Here is an 11,810-nt window from a genome sequence, read left to right as displayed (position 1 = left end):
TCAGTCGGAAGCGTCAACTGTTGAGTTATGGAGTCTGCTCCCTGTATTTATAGCTTGGTCAACGGCTATATCCGGTAAAGTTATATTTGGTAAAGTCATATATGGTAAAGCTATATCCGGTAAAGCTATATATGGTAAATAGCTATATATAGTAGATGGTTAAATCTGGTAAAGCTATATTTAGTAGACTGAATCATATATATATCCCGTTCAGTAAAGCTTTGAAAATGTACTTTCTATTCTCTGTACTCTCTCTTGTTGTACATACCTGAAATCATCCAATAAAAAAAATCCTTTTAGCCAGAGTTCTCCTTGCAATTTTCTCTATCCTTTTCTTTGTATTCATCTAGATCGAGTGTGTGCGTTGTTGTGCGATCCTAACAACTGGTATCAGAGCTAACGATTGATATCGATCCTAACAACTGATATCAGAGCAAGGCAAAATTCACCACGATCTGTGAAGATGGAAAGTTCAAAGATTGGAATTGAGAAGTTCGATGGATCCGATTTCGGTTTCTAGAAGATGCAGATTGAAGATTATCTGTACCAGAAAGATCTTCACGAACCTCTGTTGGGGGTGAAGCCGGATACCATGACCACGGAACAGTGGAAGCTCAAGGATCGACAAGCCCTAGGGATGATCCGGTTGATGCTATCCAGAAACGTGGCGTTTAATATCATCAAGGAGAAGACAACGTCAGATCTGATGAAGGCGCTGTCAAATATGTATGAAAAATCGTCGGCTATGAACAAGGTGTATTTGATGCGTAGATTGTTCAATCTACAGATGTCTGAAGATGGACGTGTTGCAGATCATATAAATGAATTCAATATGATCATAAGTCAACTGGGTTCGGTGGAAATTAATTTCGAAGATGAAATTAAAGCGTTGATTTTGATGTCATCCTTAACCGAGTCATGGGATACTGTTGTTGCTGCAATCAGCAGTTCCCGAGGATCTGATAAACTGAAGTTTGATGAAATTCGAGATGTAGTTCTCAGCGAAAGTATTCGCAAACGGGAAACTGGAGATTCATCAGGCAATGCTCTCAGTGTTGATCGAAGGGGAAGAAGCAAATCAAAGAGCTCAAACAAACATGGGCGTTCAAAAACAAAGAACTGGGGAAAATCTCCAAACAAACCCAACGTAACGTGTTGGAGCTGTGGGGGAAAATGACACTTTCGAACAGATTGTACAAAACTAAAGAAGAAGCAGAATCATAAATCTGAAGATGATGATGATTCTATATACACAACAGAAGATGCTGAGGACGTTTTAATCCTTAGTGCGGATAGTCCAGCTGGATCCTGGATTTTGGATTCAGGTGCATCGTTTCATTCGTCTCCAAGTAAGAAATTGTTTCGAAATTTGAAATCAAGAAATTTTGGGAAGGTGTATCTTGTCGACAACAAAGCCTTGGAGATTGAAGAAAAGGGAGATGTCTCTATACAAACTCCAGCAGAAAATCTATGGACATTACAAGATGTCAGATACATTCCTGGTCTCAAGAAGAACCTGATCTCTATTGGTCAGTTGGATAGCACAGGCTATGCAGCAAAGTTTGGAAAGAGTTCCTGGAAGATTGTGAAGGACGCCATGGTTGTTGCGCGTGGCACAAAATCCGAAACCTTATACACAACTGCAGAGTGTATAAACATGGCTGCTGCTGCTGAGAGTGCTTCCAATTCAAGTCTATGGCACAATAGACTTGGACATATGAGCGTCAAAGGAATGAAGATGCTGACTACGAAAGGAGCTTTAGAAGGCTTAAAATCTGTTGATATGGGTCTTTGTGAGAGCTGCGTTATGGGCAAACAGAAACGAGTTAGTTTCACAAAGGCTGCCAGAGAACCGAAGAAAGTGCGGTTGGAAATGGTCCATACAGACGTCTGGGGACCATCTTCAGTTTCATCACTTGGTGGATCAAGGTACTACGTCACCTTCATCGATGACTTTAGCAGGAAGGTATGGGTTTACTTTCTGAAACACAAGTCAGATGTGTTTACCACCTTTAAGAAGTGGAAAGCTGAAGTTGAAAATCAGACCGGCTTGAAGATCAAATGCCTGAGGTCTGACAATGGAGGAGAATACAACAAATCAGAGTTTATAACATTTTGTGCAGCTGAGGGAATTAGATTAATAAGAACAATTCCCGGTAAGGCAAGACAAAATGGTATTGCAGAAAGAATGAACAGAACATTGAATGAGCGAGCAAGAAGCATGAGGATTCATTCTGGATTGCCAAAGACATTCTGAGCTGATGCTGTGAACACAGCAGCATATTTGATTAATAGAGGGCCGTCAGTACTCTTGGAGTTCAAATTGCCCGAAGAAGTATGGACAGAAAAAGAACTCAAGTACTCTCACTTGAGAACCTTTGGTTGTACTGCGTATGTCCATGTTGATCCAGAGAAGAGAGATAAGCTTGATGCTAAGGCCGTGAAATGCTACTTCATAGGCTATGGCTCTGACATGTTTGGGTATAGGTTTTGAGATGAGAAAAATATGAAGATCCTAAGAAACTGTGATGTGACCTTTGATGAAAATGTCATGTACAAGAACAGAGAGAAGATAAACTCTGAGACTACGAAGCAAGTGGGAGTTAAACTTGAGTGGCAAGAAAATTCACGTAGTGATGGTACAACAGAAGCAAAAGAAACTCCTGATCCTATTGCTGAAGAACCAGACGTGGAGCAAGTGGCACCTGAGCAGGTGTTGAGAAGATCATCCAGAACTACCAGAGCACCAGATAGATATTCAACCTCATTACATTATCTGTTGTTGACTGACGAAGGAGAACCAGAGTCCTTTGATGAGGCCCTACAAGTGAAAGATTCAACCAAGTGGGAGCAAGCCATGGATGATGAGATGAGCTCACTTGAAAGGAATAATACGTGGGTGCTGACTGAGTTGCCTATAGGAAAGAGAGCTCTGTTGAACAAATGGGTGTTCAAAATCAAGGTTGAACCAGATGGCAGAAGGAGGTTTAAGGCCCGGTTAGTAGTTAAAGGATATTCACAAAGAAAAGGCATTGATTATGCTGAGATCTTTTCTCCAGTTGTGAAATTAACTACTCTCCGAATTCTGCTGAGTATTGTTGCATCAGAGAATTTGCACCTCAAGCAAATGGATGTAAAATCGGCTTTTTTACATGGAGATCTAGATGAGGAGATCTATATGCAACAACCCAAAGGGTTTACAGCTCCAAGCAAGGAGCACATGGTGTGTAAGCTCAATAAGAGCTTGTATGGACTGAAACAAGCATCGAGACAATGGTACAAGAAGTTTGACTCCTTCATGAGCAAGAGTGGTTTCCACAGAAGTGAAAAGGATTAGTGTTGCTACCTCAAGAAATACACTGATTCTTATGTGTTTCTACTCCTGTATGTGGATGATATACTAATTGCTGGATCAAGAATGAGGGAGATAAACCACCTGAAGGCAAGCTTGTCTTCAGTATTTGAGATGAAAGATTTAGGTGCAGCGAAGCAGATCCTTGGGATGAGGATTTCTCGAGATAGATCTGCTGGCACATTAAATCTATCCCAAGAACAGTACATTGAGAAGGTGTAGTCCAAATTCAAGATGAATAACGCTAAACCCAGGACTACCCCCTTGGCAAATCATATTAAATTATCAAAGGGGCAATCTCCCAAGACAGTTGAGGAACGTGAGCACATGGCATCAGTTCCGTACACTTCAGCAGTTGGGAGTTTGATGGACTATGGTCTGCACTAGACCTGACATAACACATGCAGTGGGAGTTGTTAGCAAGTACGTGGCAAATCCAGGGAAGGAACATTGGGAAGCTGTGAAGTGGCTTTTTGAGATATCTGAGAGGTACATCCAATACTACACTTTGTTATGGCAATGACAAAGTAGTTCTGCAAGGTTTTGTGGATGCTGATTTGAGTGGAGATGTAGACTCCAGCAAGAGCACATCTGGGTATATCTACACTATAGATGGAACAGCAGTGAGTTGGATGTCCAAGCTTCAGAAATGCGTTGCTCTTTCATCTACTGAAGCTGAGTACGTGACTATAACTGAAGTTGGAAAGGAGATGATATGGATGGCAGATTATCTAGAAGAATTAGGTCGGAAGCAGTGCAAGAAGATCCTTCATACAGATAGTTAGAGTGTCATACAGTTGGTGAAAAACTCAGTCTATCATTAAAGGACAAAACACATTAGAAGACGGTACCATTTCACTCGCAGGTTAGTGGAAGAAGGCGATATATGTTTGGAGAAGATAGAGGGTGCAAAGAATCCAGCAGACATGTTGACAAAATGTGTTGATGTTGGAAAATTAAGGTTATGCAAAGTTCTAATTGGTATGGTGTAGGATCAGTCTCCAAGTGGGAGAATTGTTGAGTTATGGAGTCTGCTCCCTGTATTTATAGCTTGGTCAACGGCTATATTCGGTAAAGCTATATTTGGTAAAGCCATATATGGTAAAGCTATATCCGGTAAAGCTATATATGGTAAATAGCTATATATGGTAAATAGCTATATATAGTAGATGGTTAAATCTTGTAAAGCTATATTTAGTAGACTGAACCATATATATATCCCGTCCAATAAAGCTTTGAAAATGTACTTTCTATTCTCTGTACTCTCTTGTTGTACATACCTGAAATCATCAAATAAAAAAAATCCTTTCTGCCAGAGTTCTCCTTGCAATTTTCTCTATCCTTTTCTTTGTGTTCATCTAGATCGAGTGTGTGCGTTGTTGTGCGATCATAACATCAACCACAATAATTTCAAGAAAAATAAAGAGTTCATATAAGTTAAGTTCAAATAAACTTCGAGTTCAAAGCAACAAGAACCAAAAACTGGTGTGAAAATACTATGGACTAGTTAAAGTTATCCATAAGATTATGAAGACATCATATAGAATTCAATTGCTCTTATTGATGCGGACTAACCTTGTTGTCCACGTTAGTAACATGAAACGTTATTATTTCGACCAAGAAAACATCAAGCAGAAGAAGGTGGTATGACGTCATACAAATAAGAAAAAAGTTTCAAGCGAAGAAAGTAGGAAAGACACGAACAGAGAAGACATGAAGACTCAACAAACCGAGAAGTGATTTTCAACGGCTCCTAGTAGGTTGAAAGAGACTCCTCATTATGAGATCAGCTGGAAGCGCATCGAGAGACCTAAAGTCAGCCTCATCCAATAAGTTGTGTGGGGGCAGATGTCACAGTCATGATTGCCCAAGGTGTGTTGCCTGTGGTTGCATGTTGCATGTCTCAGCCATTCTTGTAAACGATTTGTTGTCCAAGGCGGTTATTTGGGCAATGTTTTTGTTTACCGATTATTTAGGCGACACGCCTTGAGCAATCATGACCGTCACAATTGGCTAAGACATTTGTTGTCCATATGTTATTGTTGTCCAAGAGACTCCTCATTATGAGGTCATGATTGGCTAAGACATTTAAAGAAGTTTTACCTAGGGCAACTTCTATCACAATCCTCTTCTCGCTCTCTGAAACTTCTTTAAATGTTATTGTTCACTGGTTATTTGGGCGCATCTTCCTTAAAAGGGTTGTGACGACAGATGATCTGGGTAAAACTTCTATTGGGAGATCAGTGCAATAGAGAATCTGTGTCCCTTTCCTGACACCTTCAGCGGACAACATAACAAAGAGTTCCTAGAAAAAATATCATAGAACAATTTGTGTAATGCCTTTGAAGTTAGGCTCGAAGCTCTATCTTATCTTCAAAGAATGTGGTTCATTCTCTATTCACATCGAAATTCTGAAATATAAAGTGGTACCCTCATCTTCTTTTACAAAACTTTCTTAAGTCCTCATGGAATGATTTGAAAGTGGTACCCTCATCTTCTTTTATAAGACTACCTCGGCCTTCATGGAATGATTATGCTATGTTGATTCTTAGAGAAGGGAGTAGGAGTAAGAGTAGATGACTGTTTATGGTCCAAGTCCCGAAAAAGTAAGTTATAAAGAATCATACATATACAAATTTCCTTTGTTTGTTTATTCTTGTTGTTTTCTCTCTTCAATTAACATGTTATAAAGACACTTGTAAATTATAATTAAATATAGCTTCCTTTTTTTTTCTTTCCAAATATCCATCTGAATTACTTCTTGGTTCGAGGTTTAAAAAAACCTATTTCAAATCTTATTATATTGCATGCTTCAATTTGATATAATTGTTGGGGGCATTTTGAGAATCAAACTCGAGACCTCTCGCACCCGAAGCGAGAATCATACCACTAGACCAAATGCCTTGTAGTGGATCTATCTTTTATGCGCCTCAATATTTGAAATTTATCCACATGTTTTTGTTTGAATTCTAGAAATAGAAATGATATCCATAGAAATACATAATTTTACAATGCAAATAAGAAAAACTCGTGATCAAGTTTTAGATAAAAGTAGCAAACATGTTGATAGATATAAAAATAAATTCAAGTTCTTTCTCTAGCCTAATTATCAATTGGAAGATTTAGTTGATATGAATTGTTATTGGTTTGATACCAATAATAACAGTCATTTTAGTATGCTATATTTTTCTTATATTTTTCTTATATTAGCCATAATATCTCTCAACCAAATGCATTAGTTGAAAATGTTTTTAATATTTTTCTTTTGTCCTTTTCTTTTTTCGAATAGTCTTATGTCTCCATTCCATTTGAAAATTGATAGTTTATTTGGTAATTTTAAACTCATTATTTTTGTTTGTTCATTCCACCTAATTTGTAAAAAAAAAATTATACCACTAGACCAAATGCCCTTATAGTGGATCTATCATTTTTAGTTGCCCGTGTGTATATGTTTTTCGCACCTAAATATATGAAATTTATCCAACCTCAATATATGATCCAACCTCAAGATATGAAATTTATCCACATATTTTTGTGCTTTAGAAGCTACTATTATTGTCATGTTAACTTCACATGGTCTATCACACAGTTGAAGCAGCATTGCCACTAGAGCCCATCCATTCCTTTGGGATAGATATGTTAAAAATTAGGCCCATTTGATAACTATTTTGTTTTTGTTTGTTTGTTTTTTATTTTATTCCAAAATGATGTGTTTTATCCTTTTATAAAAAAAGAAAAGAAAAGAAAAAAAGAAAAGAAAACATTTGAATTTTGAGCAAAATTTCACACCCAACTAAGTTTTTGAAAAATATTTTTATTTTTTTATTTTTTCTTTATTTTAGTTTTCCGAACATAGATTGATATGGAGTGGCTAGTTTTCAAAACTACTTCTTTGCTACAATTGAACAATATTTATATTGTAAAATGGGATTCACTTCCTTTAAGTTTATGTAGTTTCTTTTTATTACTATGTTTACTTCTATCTCGTGTTACTCCATTTGTGTTTACTTCGTTTTATACAAAAGTTCACTGTAATTAATAAATCCATGTGCTTAATACATTCCCTACAAGAATAAATTTGTTTGTATCAGGATAAATTACAATGAATAGGGAGAAAAGAAATCCCAAAAATAAGTAGAAGGTTGAGAATTTCACTCAACCACACAATGTCAAAGCGTGACTGCATGGCTCACACGCGATGCTCGGATGGATTTCGAAGGGGAACTTCTCAACTTGATTGATCAATTTCATTCATCACAAATATTATTTTTACCTAATAATTTGTGGGTATTTATAGTCTCCCACAAAAAAAGTTAGTGGCTGGGATTTAATCTCGATCCCCTTAAATCTCAAAAAAAAAAAAACGAAGCCAATTTGACAATTTTACCCTTACAAATTTATGAAATTAAAAATAAATAAAGTTTTCTAACAACTCATGTAATAATGCTTGCAACTTCATTTGCTCCTACAACTGTGTAAATATTCACTTCTGAAGCTCCAAATGGTCCTTCCTCAATCTAATAAGCTTGTAACACATGAAATAATAGTTGAACCGACCCTATCCAATTTTGTAGATGAAGAATTAATGCTTGTTGAATCTTCTTGGCCTTGGATCGTGTAATGGGTCCAGTTGGAACATGTGGAACACCGTGATCCTTATCATCTTCCCCCTCTTCAAAAGGATTCGTCCTCGAATCAAAAAATCATCACCTACATCGAAAGGACTCAAGTCAGCAACATTGAAAGTAGAATGTGCTGAAAATTCTCCTGGAAGATCATTTTACATGCATTGTTATTAATTCTTTCAAGGACTTGATAAGGGTCATCCCCTCTTGGATGTAACTTTGTCTTCCTTTGAGATGGAAATCACTCCTTGCGAAAATGTATCCAAACCCAGTTACTGGTTTGAAAAATGATTTAATTCCGTCCTTTGTTAATTCTTGTAGCAACATTGAAATTTTGTTTCTCAATTGTGTTCTATTAACCACCTCAGTTTGCTCATTAATTTGAAGTGACATGTTGTTGAAAACAATAATTTGTTACCCAATTTATGACTTAATATTCTTATAAATAATAGCCCTAAGCAATGTTGCTGATATTTTATTAACTACCTCAGTTTGCTCGTGAGTTTGAGGATGACATGCAGTTGAAAACAATAATTTGGTACCCAATTTATCCACCATACTTTCCAAAAGTGACTTAAAAATTTAACATCTCTATCATTTTTTGAGTGCAGCAAACATTGGCAACATTGACTACAAAACTTATAAACATCGTGCTTCATGGCAAAGGTCATATGGATCGTGATGAGAATTTTCTCCCATATCTTGGTTTCGCTAACTAAAGTTTTCCAATAACTCCCAAACTTCATTACCTTATATAACCTCTTGGGATAAGGATTCATATAACATTTCATAAAATAAGATCTACGGATGAATTTCATAGCATTTGAAGGTCATCTAGGTCATGAACCGAAGGTAAATTACCTTAGGGGCATTATGGTCATTTTACACCATTTCTTGGTTTACCTACTTATCCTTATCCAATGACCACCAAATTTCATATCTAACCTCAACATAATATAATATGCTCAGTATTAAAATTTGATATGCAGCGGAGCTCATTAGTGGGTTATTTTAACGTTACTTAAATCTCAAGCTATTTGATCGGTTCAGGGTCTTAACTCACGATTCTTTGGGTTTTTCTTACATATATCCTTAATTCATACTTGGTTTAGGGTTCATATGAAAATCCAAGCAATTTCTACAAGTATTTCTTAACAAAAAGTCCAAGGTGGCTACTTGCCTCGTCGTCGACGTTTGGGACGTCCATTCTTGAGCTTCCAGTATCTGAATTACTTCAAATTTCCTTCCACGTACAACTTATTGTGTCTAGTTTCTGAAACCATCAGATTTTCAAGGATAATCAGTCTGGAATGGGGATAAAATTGAGAAAACCCGAGAAAAGGTCAAATTTTGAGTTGACTTGGACAGTTCAGTTGAACTGGCCATATCATCGTTTTCTTCCTCTGAACAGGAAGAAGATGCTCTTTTTTCGCTTCGCCGCCATCTGAAACTCGACTTGTACAGCCACATTTACAGTGTTTCTCTCCTCGATTTCTTCGTGAGACTTAAAGATGGGTATTACAAGGAAGGGCTAGGGATTTGATTTGATACCTTCTCGTGGATCGTAGCCTAAGATATTCGCTTCCAAAGTTCATCCAAAATCTTATCGCTGAAGATAAAATAAAGGATTTCTTATTGGGTAGCCGATTCTAGGGGTTTCAAGGCCCTATTTCTTCATTGAACCTCTTCCATATCCTTTCTTCAGGCTAAAGGAATTGGTTTGGAGGAACGTCTTTGAGTGTAAGACCTTAATTTCCAAAAATCGTTCTCGGTATGCAACTCACTCGAAACGCCAAATTTTTTATCTCTTGGGTAGCTTGTTCTACGATGTTTCTATTAGGCTATGGAGTCTGATACTTATTTATAGCTTGGTCAACGGTTATATCCGGTAAAGCTATATTTGGTAAAGCTATATATAGTAAAGCTATATATGGTAAATAGCTATATATAGTAGATGGCTAAATCTGGTAAAGCTATATATAGTAAACTATACCATATATATATCTGGTCCGGTAGAGCTTTGAAGAGGTACTTTCTATTCTCTGTACTCTCTCTTGTTGTACATACCTGAAATCATCAAATAAAAAAATCTTTTTAGCCAGATTTCTCCTTGCAATTTTCTCTATTCTTTTCTTTGTGTTCATCTAGATCGAGTGTGTGCGTTGTTGTGCGATCCTAACAACTGGTATCAGAGCTAACGACTGATATGGATCCCTAACAACTAGTATCAGAGCCAGGCGGAAGTCTGAGCCAGGCGGAAATCAGAGCTAGGCAAAATTCACCACGATCTATGAAGATGGAAAGTTCAAAGATTGGAATTGAGAAGTTCAATGGATCCGATTTCGATTTCTGGAAGATGCAGATTGAAGATTATCTGTACCAGAAAGATCTTCACGAACCTCTGTTGGGGTGAAGCCGGATACCATGACCACGGAACAGTGGAAGGTCAAGGATCGACAAGTCTTGGGGCTGATCTGGTTGACGCTATCCAAAAACGTGGCGTTCAACATTATTAAGGAGAAGACAACGTCAGGTCTGTTGAAGACGCTATCGAATATGTATGAAAAACTGTCGGCTATGAACAAGGTGTATTTGATGCGGAGATTGTTATGAGTCCTTGTGAGAACTACGTTACGAGCAAACCGAAACGAGTTAGCTTCACAACTCCAGAGGAGGTTGCATGGTCCTGAGACTCTTGCTGAGAAACCAGAGGTGAAGCAAGTGGGAGTTGATGTTGAGTTGCTCAAAGATTCACAGAGTGATGTTGTAGCGGATACTCAAGAAACTCCTGAGACCCTTGCTGAAACACTAGAGGTGAAGCAAGTGGGAGTTTTGAGTTGCTCAAAGATTCACAGAGTGATGTTGTAGCGGATACTCAAGAAACTCCTGAGACCCTTGCTGAAACACTAGAGGTGAAGCAAGTGGGAGTTTTGAGTTGCTCAAAGATTCACAGAGTGATGTTGTAGCGGATACTCATGAAACTCCTGAAACTCTTGCTGAGAAACCAGAGGTGAAGCAAGTGGGAGTTGAGGTTGAGTTGCTCAAAGATTCACAGAGTGATGTTGTAGCGGATACTCATGAAACTCCTGAGACTCTTGCTGAGAAACCAGAGGTGAAGCAAGTGGGAGTTGAGGTTGAGTTGCTCAAAGATTCACAGAGTGATGTTGTAGCGGATACTCATGAAACTCCTGAGACTCTTGCTAAGAAACCAGAGGTGAAGCAAGTGGGAGTTGAGGTTGAGTTGCTGAAAGATTCACAAAGTGATGTTGTAGCGGATACTCATGAAACTCCTGAGACTCTTGCTGAGAAACCAGAGGTGAAGCATGTGGGAGTTGAGGTTGAGTTGCTCAAAGATTCACAGAGTGATGTTGTAGCGGATACTCAAGAAACTCGTGGGAGTTGAGGTTGAGTTGCTCAAAGATTCACAGAGTGATGTTGTAGCGGATACTCAAGAAACTCCTGAGACTCTTGCTGAGAAACCAGAGGTGAAGCAAGTGGGAGTTGAGGTTGAGTTGCTAAAAGATTCACATAGTGATGTTGTAGCAGATACTCAAGAAACTCCTGAGACTCATGCTATTGGCGAGAAACCTGGTCTATCATTCAAAACACAGAAGGCGATACCATTTCACTCGGAGGCTAGTTGAAGATGGTGATGTGTTTTGAGAAGATAGAGGGTGCAAAGAATCCAGCAAACATGTTGACAAAATGTGTTGATGTTGGAATATTGAGGTTGTGCAAAACCTCAATTGGTATGGTGCAGTGGATGCTCATGGTCGTTTGAGAGAGAAATTCTTGGTTGACTAGATCAGTCTCCAAGTGGGAGAATTGTTAGG

This window comes from Cucurbita moschata, unplaced genomic scaffold, assembly GCF_002738365.1.
Source record: "Cucurbita moschata cultivar Rifu unplaced genomic scaffold, Cmos_1.0 Cmo_Scf00114, whole genome shotgun sequence".
Taxonomy (NCBI): Eukaryota; Viridiplantae; Streptophyta; class Magnoliopsida; order Cucurbitales; family Cucurbitaceae; genus Cucurbita; species Cucurbita moschata.
The sequence above is the reverse complement of the archived record's forward strand: the minus strand, read 5'-3'. Positions refer to the sequence as shown.